This window comes from Haliotis asinina, chromosome 3 (genome assembly GCF_037392515.1).
Source record: "Haliotis asinina isolate JCU_RB_2024 chromosome 3, JCU_Hal_asi_v2, whole genome shotgun sequence".
Lineage (NCBI taxonomy): Eukaryota > Metazoa > Mollusca > Gastropoda > Lepetellida > Haliotidae > Haliotis > Haliotis asinina.
The window spans coordinates 64,638,228-64,649,244 of NC_090282.1; positions in this window are offsets into that span (position 1 = coordinate 64,638,228).

Genomic DNA, 11,017 nt, shown 5'->3' on the forward strand with positions numbered 1-11,017 from the left:
GAAACCAAGATTCACCTCGTCTCTTTATACCCTCATCCTTCACAACATGACATTTATGAAGATGACATCATTGTCCTTCTAATGATTTTTGGTCACTTTCAGATAATGTTGAGTTGACCTCAGTCACTTTATGAGATTTAGGTATCATTTTAAATTATTTAGAAAACATTTGTATTTTTTAGGAGTGTGACTAAAGATATAAATGCTAAATAACTTGTTGGATATTACTGAAGTATAGTCTGCGATTTTATAATGGACACAACAAGAATAATTTTTTTAAAACTATTCTTCAATTATTTGCAAGTTCCAAACACAGTTTTAACCATGAGATACTGTAAATGAACAGGACACTAGGAGAAAGCCTTTAGGACCAAGGTCGTTTGTATTATAAAATCCATTAGCTGACTTGGCATGAACAACCTCAACAAATCTGGTTTCCTCTTGCTTTGGATAGTGTAGAAATCAATCTTTTTGTGAACACTCATTAATTACTTAAGTTACTCTACCAAAGAAAACCCCATTCTGTGACTCAGGTTTATGTCTGGAAAAGATTTCACAACCTATTTCATGATTACCCATGCATTTTCACAGATTTTGTTTTGGGGTGTTTTCACACCATTTTGAACAGAAACCTTATGTAGTGCTCAATTTTATGTGTGTAAATGTTTTCACATCCTGCAGAGCAGAAGCTTCATGCATTGCTTTGTGTCTGGAGGGAAACAGAATTCCTTCAACTGTAAATAGGATTCTCCGACCATCCGTACTGATGACATTTTGGGTGGTGGAGTATTTTTCAAAAGGAAATGAATGCTGTAACATGTGACCAGGTCTGTTAAACAGAATGTAGAATTACAATGAACACAATGAAACCTTAATTATCGTTTCTTGTCAAACAAAACAACACTTTACAGAACATCCAGCATCTCCCTTGAATGCTGTTTCCTCAAAAGAAAACACATGCAAACAATCTTTTCCAGTAATTTTAGAAAAAGATTTTTTTTATTTTTAAAAACCCAGCCCACAGGATATTCAGGGTAAACCTTACATACTACTACCTACAAGTTTTTTTTTCACAAGTCGCTGTAATTGTCATGGTAGGAATAACCGACATCCATCAAAAATATTTTTTTACTTCTTTTGTGTAGCATATGTTGCCTAATGTCTTCAGACTGAGACTGTCATATAGTGACTGAGAGTGCGTCAAGGCATAACAGATTAACCATCATCTGGAAGAAAAACAGATGTTCCTTAACATCTTTTGTGTAGTATACAGCTATACTGGTATGTCGGAATGCAGATTAACCGTTATATGGACAAAAATCAGGTGTTCCATATGCTTTTTTTTTGTGGAGCATATGGGGTCTAAGTTCTTCCAACTGCAGACTTTCATACTGACAGTAGTTAGTGTGTCGTTTCAGATTGGCTTAACCTCTTTTGAGTAGTACATGTGGCCACATGAATATGTGGAAATATCTAGTTGCAGATACAGCAACGTGCAGTGAACTTGGACAAAGTACTGTGACTATGTGTCCCATTCTACCCAGCTGTGAATGGGTACCTTGTAAGGATAGGAAAGACACATTAACTCAGTGTGCCTCAGTTGGAATCAAGAGTTGTATGATCCCCAGGCAGTAGAGATTGAAAATATGATGTGTCGCTGCAATGGACTTATAATCATCGAGGGAAAAGAAAGCATCCTTGAGCAGTTTACTGGATATCATCATAATACAAATGGATGGATGGATGGATGGATGGATGGATGGATGAAGGGGTGGAGGGAGGGATGGATGGATGGATGGATGGAGGAGTGGATGGATGGAGGAGTGGATGGATGGATGGATGGATGGATGAAGGGGTGGATGGATGGAGGGGTGGATGGATGGATGGATGGATGGATGGATGGATGGATGGAGGGATGGATGGATGGATGGGTGGGTATATGGATGGATGGATGATATGGATGGATGGATGGATGGATGGATGGATATGCAGCCTAAATTCTTCAGACTGTAGACTGCCATATTCACAATAGTTAATGTGTCCTTGCAAATTTCACATGCCTAGTATATGCAGCTCAAGAGCCTGTGAAAGGTGATGCTGATAAGAAAAGTCTACTCTGTGACCTCACCTGACATGAGGTTACATTCAAGGTCCAGACGATGGTGACACTGCTGCTGTATCATCATTCATCTCCATCTGTGGCTTTCAGCTTTAACACACATTCAAATGCAACACATACACACTTACGGTTCAAACAAGTGGAACCAAGCCCATTCTATCACCATCTATACGGTGAAATAAATGACTTTTCTTACGGAATTTGTGTTGAGAAGCAAGCAAGAAGATGAAGCAAGAACTTCACATGACTGTCCAAGACTTTTTTTCTGAATGTTTTCAATTTGTATTTGAAGAAAAGAGATATTCATTGATAGATTTTCCTATGGTATTTATTGTAATATATCTGACTTTTCATTTTGTAAATGGCATCACTAGACAATGTACATATCCATCACAGTTGTTAAAGGCATTGCCTACTTTCCCATGACAAAACACCTTTTGTGGCAAATGTCTCAATATCTAGAACATTAGTTCAGAAAGATATGACAAAAGTTAAGAGGACCATGAAAATAGATTTATTGAGCTCAGCGGTTTGCATGAGGACAATGTATAGGTTGTAATGTACTTCATATTAAGTTTTACATCACAAGTAGCAACATTCCAGCAATGGCACAGCAGAGGACACCGAAAAAATTGTCTACAGACATTGTGCCCAATGGGAAATGGACTTGGGTATTCAGCGTGACCAGTAAATGCTTCAAAACTTAAAAATTATATATATCCCTATTTGCCTAAGTAATTTTTAATATTTTTCTAGCAGTGCTAAAGTTGAGTTGATGTAGTTTATGGATTCAAATATCAAACGTGTCTTTTTAATATCGCAGGTCAATAGACATGACAGTGTTACATGACATGATTAAGTATTGAGGCAAAAACAGAAACAGGATAAAATTGGAGCACTCAGCATACCATCCACACATTAGAAAATCTGACAAAGCTTACTCTGCCAGGATACTAAAACTACCAGGGATATTGCCAGATACAAGCATCTGATAGACATCTGCCTTTATTATTATCCAATTGTTTAGGTTGAAGAAATGCTGCCAGTGTGGTCAACAGAGCACCTGGCAGTTAGGTGACATTATTAGATTATTGGCATGAAACATAAATCGCTCTGGATCAGTGCCAGTTTTAAAACCTTACTGACATTTACTGGCCAAATTTAGATCAGGAACACTCAATCTCCCACTACAAATGGCATCTTCATCCCATGCAATCAAATTGTATCAGTTGAAGCTGTTCAAGCATGATGACCAGCTAAACAGAAATTGTTACACATAGCTGTTGTCTGGTAGCGTGAACAAAGCTCAATCCACAGAAGTACTAGCATCTGTACTTTAGTTTAGAAAATGAACTCCTGAAAATACCATACCTTACACTGACCATTAAGATGCATTGACTATTCATTGCTTTTGCCATGGGAGCTGTACCAATTTATATTATCAGAAGAGTCCACAAAGTACATGACTTGAACTTCCATTTGGTAGGCTTGCATTTTTTTGCTGATGCCACAGTGGCTGACTGGGTTAAGATCATTGACTTTGTGGGCTGGGGATCAGGTGCCTAATTAATCTGAGAGTGTGGGATCAAATCCCAAATGGAACACAAAACTGTACTAGAATTTGTTCTTTATGAAGAAAGTGTAATCCCAGATAACATATGCTTCAGGAGATCAGTTGATACATTCATGTTCATAACGGTTCCTACACCAGATATCTGATGAACAGGTGATTTTCTTTACAATTCTTTTTGTTTTCATGAAAGGTGTCTGATATGCAAGTTTCCTAAATAAGTACGGTTCCACTGGGAAATACTTTTCTGAAACTCATAGTAGTTATATAGTGGGGTTGTGGACTGCTGAGGTGCACCAGGGCTTGGGAGCCTCCAGACAGTCATTGCAACCACTTACAACCACAAAAAAGGTTGAGTTTTGTGCAAATCCAGTTCTGGAAGACAAAGAATGTCTCCACAAATTCCAATTTCAAGTGCACTCCAGTTAGAGATATTGCGGGTGTATGGACATAGAAAAATTGCCAGGAACCAAGCTGTCACACAATGCTGAGATCCAATTGGGTTGTTTATATCTTTGGGAAGAGAAGAGGAAGTACTACATATCACGAGCCAATATACTTGAATCTGAAGTAGTATAGACTCTGAGCCACAAACAAGGACAACTTCCAACATGGCAGAAGCCTTCGAGACCCTGCTGGAGAAGTGTCCCCGTCTTTTGCTTTCCAAACAAGATAAACAAATCCTGGAGTGATCGGGCCTCATATTCTATGAGTGGTATCAGATCCCTTGCCAGTTTCTCGAATTCTATTTGCTGTACTCTCGTCCTTTCATAGAAGATGGCAAAATAGCCAATTTTGTCTTAATCTACCCACCCAACCAATTTCAACTCACAGCAGGCAAACTCCAACTTGTTCTCGCCAATGACTACTGCCCAAAACCCAAGCACAGACACCACCACCAATGCACCGACTGCCTCGCCACCACACCGAAATTCCCCAATCTCTTCGAACCTGACAACTCAATGTGCAAGTGTGGTGCCATCGACAACTGCATTGACAGCAAGAAATGCATTCTGTGGAAAAGCAAAGCAAATAAACAAAGCAAAAATAATATACATCTATACTTCCAACTGCATACACATATTTTTTTCTACTCCAGATAGTGGGGGTCCCTGTGCTTGGCCATAGACACTGGTTTTGGCATTTCTGTCTTCTTCTTATCGGCCTGTCTATCAATCAGTTTGCAGAGAAACACGATGATGAGTGAAATGTAGGTTCATGTTTGGATCGATTCCACCATCTGCCCAACCTTCTTGATATTGAAACGAGTCTCTACTTGTTCCTCCTTGACGTTGTCTATATCCTCCCGGGGTTTGTCATTGGTGTCGCCTAGACAAGATGTCAAGCAACAAAGTCCATGCTACTGGGCAAGATGGCCTATGGTTCTGCAGCAGGTACTTGCCATAGCTCTTACAGCATGGTGAACCCAATACCAAAGCACTTTTTGACCTCACTTGCAGGGAGCACACCATGACAGGAGCATATTTCTTGGATGTCCTCTGAAGACAGATCTCTTTTTTGGTGTCATGGTTGTTTTTCCTGGGTATATATTTCCTATCCTTCCCATATATCTATTTGGAAATCCCAATTGTTTCCCAATCCTCTCCCAGGAATTCTCAGGAAAAAAGATGGGGGAGAATTGTGAAAGCATGAGAAATCCAAGGAAAAGATAGGAGAGGATTGGGAAAGGATGGGAAATTCCAGGAAGACCCAAATGTTGCCCCTGTAGACTAGACTTGTAACCAGTGACTCTGGGTTAGAATTGGTCTTCAGCAAGTCATAAGAGGTTACTCATGGAATACAGTGGTCAGACTTGCTGATGTGGTTGACACATGTCGTCATATTCTGTATTCATGCTCATCATGTTGATCACTTGATTGTCTGGTCCAGACTCAATTATTTACAGACCACTGCCATATAGCTGGAATATTGCTAAGTATGGCATCAAACAACAAACAAACCAAACACCCATTGACTAGTGGTGGTCAGTATGATCAGGGATTGGTAGGATACCTCCCTGGGTGTGAGTTCAAATCACAGATGGGACTCAACCCAACAAAAGTACAAAAGTGTGGACTGAGAAAATGTAATCATCATAAAATGTCACATCCTCAGTCTTGACCAATACATTGCTTGCCCTGTGTGTGAACACTGTTTCAGTCATGGAGACAAGAAGATGGGATCATGTTTGAATGAGTAAGTAAATGGTTGACTGACAACTTTGACTGGCCTTCTACATCAGCTGTTGTGTAATAGCAGTGCAGCTGGTCTCACATTCCTCCACTATTTTCCCTTTGCTCATCCTTTCCTGCAGTTGTTTTAGTAGTCCAGTGATTTCAGTGTTTGTTCACATAGCTTAAAACCTGGGTTTGATTCCTAGCATTGGTATCCCGACAGTGATGTTAGTAAACATGACATAACGCTATACTCACTCACTCTTGCATTGCTCTAGATCTAAATGAAGCAAGTCTAGTCTTTTCTTCTCCACAGGTACTAAATATCCCACCTCACTGGAGCTCTAGTTTAAAGTCACTTCCTAGACTGTATAAATATTGTATTCAGTGGAAGCTGTCTAAACCGGCAATCATTGGGACTGAAGAAACAGTCTGGTTTAGACAATATGCCAGATTGTAGAGCTGATGATAAATATACAAGCCACAAGAGGGACTGAGATTTAATGCTGGTGTTGGCAACTTGCCAGTTTTGACAGCTTCCACTGTAGTTTCATAGATGATGCTTTAGGTTATTGTGAAGACTTATATCTATCTAGAGATAATTTGCAGTTATTTCATCCAAGAACTGGTCAGAAAGTTTGCTATGGGCATATTCAAATCGTTTTGAATAGATTCACGTTTTTATTATAATGTGTCATTGTTAAGAAACTTCAAAATATGTAAACAAGCTGTATTAAATTTAAATATTGTGTGTGGTGTTTTATCAAATAGAATGTTATGGATAAGACAGTCATTGTCCCAAAATGTAAGAAAAAAATTGAATTGTGCAAAAAATTTATACTCATTTGAATATATTTACATATTAAGTTGCATTCTCAATGATGACATTGACAAGACTCCACATTCCGTAACCAAAGTGAAATATGGATGCTATTTCATACACAGTGACACCTACTTTTCCACATAGAATTCCACATAGAATTTAGTCCAACCTTCCTTTATTTTAAACTTTTCTCATGCTGTGAGGTATGGTAATATTGAAAGATAATATATAAAACATGTATTCTTATAATCTTGTTTTGGGGTAATGTTTGGTTAATTTATAACATGTGAGTGAGTGAGTGAGTGAGTGAGTGAGTGAGTGAGTGAGTGAGTGAGTGAGTGAGTGAGTGAGTGAGTGAGTGAGTGAGTGAGTGAGTGAGTGAGTGAGTGAGTGAGTGAGTGAGTGAGTGAGTGTCAGCTTACAGTGTGAGGAGGAGGCAATTGTTTGTCGAATTCTAGCTGACAGTTTGGATGGATGATCTGGGATTTGAAATAGATATGGAATGGAAATAACAAACAACTAAACCTACATGAAGCAGAATATTTAACTATAGAAGAATCAGGTTTTGTTATTTTTGTCAACATCTTCCAAGAATGACCTTTGAACATTCATGATGACACATGACACAAGACTTTAAATTTATTGATATCACTTGACTTCTTCCAGGGAAAAACTACAACTGTCATGACAAAATGGACAAATAGCAAACTTCATACTGATGGTTAAACCATAAGAAATGGGTACTGTGATGCCAATATACCGCTCAGAAATTGATGCCGCCAAAACTGCAGAAAAGAAAGCACAAAATGGCCTTCTTTTGGGCTTTCTGTGAAAGAAAAAATGGCCTACTTTTGGGTTTACTGTGAATGTATAAACCTAGCTAATTCAATAACTAGCAAACCAGCCTGGCACAGATGGGGGAGGTGAATGATTTCAATCTGAAACGGCAAGAGATTGGACAAAACAGTTCGAAGATAAAAAATGTCAATGACAGAAAGTAAGGAATCTTAATTATCAGCTAAAACTGATTCCATCAGGTGTAAATGGCAGAATATTAAGTGAGTGAGTGGGTGAGTGGGTGAGTCTGTGAGTGGGTGAGTCTGTGAGTGGGTAAGTGGGTGAGTCAGTGAGTCTGTGATTGGGTAAGTGGGTGAGTCTGTGAGTGGGTGAGTCTGTGAGTGGGTGAATGGGTGGGTATCAACCAGCATTATTACAGCATGTAGACATGGAATAGACGTTATATATTAAAGGCACAATGCCATGCTTTTTCAACAATATTGTGGTCTACAATATATATATATATGTTGGGACATATATGTACTTGGTTTAGCATCCTATTAATGCAATAAAAGACTTATTATCCTTTATGACTTGCCTGAATTCAGTGATGTGAAATTTCAAGGCAAACAGCTTTCAAACAGGTAACATTTGCCATACATGGAATTTAAATGATGCCTCATACATCAAAAACTGTCACACATGGTGTTGTCAGTGTTTGCTGAACTGGCTTCTATCAATGAAATGTTGCATTTATTCTTTCGAACTTTTTAATGACATATTGTAAAGTTAGTGCAATATTATTTTCAAAATATATTATATCGTGGTTTCACAGGGGGCTGATAGTTGGTATGACTGCAATATTCAAATTTAGAGAAGTGTGGTATGATAGTGCACCTGTAAATCAGAGTGACTGAAAGCTTTATCATCAAGACACTCTGCTCACTGTCCAGGTATATAGTAGACAATTTGTGTTAAGGAGATTGGTTACATGGGTTGCTTTGTATATTTTATTTTAGATATGCCACTGAGTTAGAAACAGCTGTGTCAGATTGTCAAACTCAGTTTGAAATTTTAGTCAAAACTTAAGTCTGAGTCCTGGTTTTGGGTTGTGAGATCCGCATTGGGTAAAAATATATTAATTGATTAATTATGGCCCAGTTGGTACATGTATTTTACAAATGAGGTCATGATGACATTCACAGTGCTTGTAAGTTAAATAATAAAGTATCTTGTCAATGCTAGGACTTCCACTCCTGTGTGCCTGTTCTTCCAGCTAGTCTCTCTCGACATCTCAATGCATTTGTCACAAGGGATGGAGATACTTAAGCCAGAAGTAAATGCTGTCAATCTGGAGCTATTTGCAACTGATAATTTTGATCAAGGGACCTGGCTTCCTTCCACTTGGGTGCGTTAATCGAAACAATAAGGGCAGGTGGCTGTGATTGACACTTTATTTAGCCTGTATGAGAATCTCAACAGCCAACAGCAGCAGTTGCAGCACCACTGACGTGGATGAGGAAACAGCTGGGATTAGCAGAGCTCACTATATCATAAGTGACTTTAATAATGGTCTTGTTTCTATTTAAACTATCAAAAACCTTAAAATTGATTTTATTCTAATTCTCCTGTACATAAAAATGAAATCAGGAAAATATGTTATATCATATCTGTTTCTTTTTACCTGCATTTGAAAAATATGACATATTTCCACTTACCTTTTGACAGGATGTTACACATGCAATGTATTTTGAGATTACTTTGTTTTTAAGAAACCATTGTAAAAAATATTAAATATTATTTAAACAAAACAGTCAGGTGTGGCTAATTCTGAGCCTGATTATTTCAGCGTTAACCCAACTTAACTGACGCGCACAGATTTATTAATGAATTGAACAAATCACAACACTGAAAACTCTCAGGGTTTCAAAATCAAGAAGGAAATTTATGATCAACCAAACAAAACAATGACAGACCCACAACCATACCCTAAATCTTTGTAAAGTTTAATGTCGATGTTGAATATTAGCTCACCTTGTAATGAAGGTCAAGGTAACATTGCTATGGAAAACAGAAAATTCTGTGACCAATTCCAAGGAACATTTGTCTTTGATTACAGCATGACATTTTCACAGTCTAGACCAGTCAGGTAAAGTATACAGATGTATCATATAATTGCTGGACTTAAAATGTCATGCATGGGATTGTCTCAGTCAGAGTGACGTTTAAAAGAATTGTACATTGGACATTAAAAGTGCAGAGGAAATCTGTACATTAAGAGAATGTTAAAAACATTAATTTTCAAGACAGTACAGCTCCAAGTGAATCGTTCCTTGTCAGATTCATATGAAAGCGCCTTTGTGCCGGACACATCTTGATATTGGCACTATAGATATCTATATATATATTGTTATGTTTTACAAATTGTATGCAGCATAGAGGGTTTGGGTGATCCTGGCTCAGCCAGGCTGGTTAGGCTTATCATCAGCGCTGTGACTATCTTAAGCCTTTGTTGGAGAATGGGAGTTACAATCATTCTAGCACTTAAATCGCTTTGTGCAAGTGGGCTCTGGTGTACGAACGATTCTGCTTTTCAGAGGTTTCAGTGTAAAATGTTATACCACAATTTACCAACCCAAACCAGACTTGTGAAAATGAGAATTGGTTCTATTAATATTTTCAGTAACTGTTCAACTGAACCAGGAACAGTTTTGCAAATATTATATTGCAGCAGAGTAACACTGATATGGCCGAAACTGGAGTGGTGGGGTTTCACAAAAATATATGTCCGAATACTTACCAAATACAATATTTTACTCAGATTGCCAGATTGAACTGACATGTTTCTTATTCTTGAAAAAAAAACATGACAGCCAGGTCCATAAAACAGGAAATAAAATTTGTCTGGCCTAATATTGATTTTATCAGTTGTTTTCAAAAGTGTTATCACAAAACAAATTCCAAATTTTGAGTTTCCGCTGCTGGAATTGTACTAATGTTATTTTATTGCAAAATGTGTGCCAGTAGTGTTTACAAATATTGGTCTTCCTGTTATATATTGCTTTCTTGATTCACTTTGTCCATTGGATAAAAACGTCTGTTGTCAAACTTTATAATAACTGGAAATGTTTATATGAAATGCAACAAAATAGAAAAAAAATAAAAACTAAATAGAATAAGAAACAAAGTCAAAACCAGTCTTCAGTTTGTCAAATGAGTACAACCATTGCAAGAGTACTGCAAAAGTTGCCTGAATACAATCATTATACAGTTCAGATTTACTGCCACTTGACATTCTGGTCAAGGTTTGAATGTTCACAGGATTCCGTTATTTGGCAGAAGACGTACTGTGCAGCATCAGGAATAATCAGCACAACCCATTGTTATGCAAATTATGTGAGTTGCAGCTGCTAGTGGTTGGACAACACATGCTGAACTTTTTACAAGCATCTGGAGACATCACTGATTTTCATATGGTCACTGATATAATTTTCACTGCTTTTTTGCCTTTCACTCAAAATGAAATCTGTTATGACAGATAATTGAGGCTGATT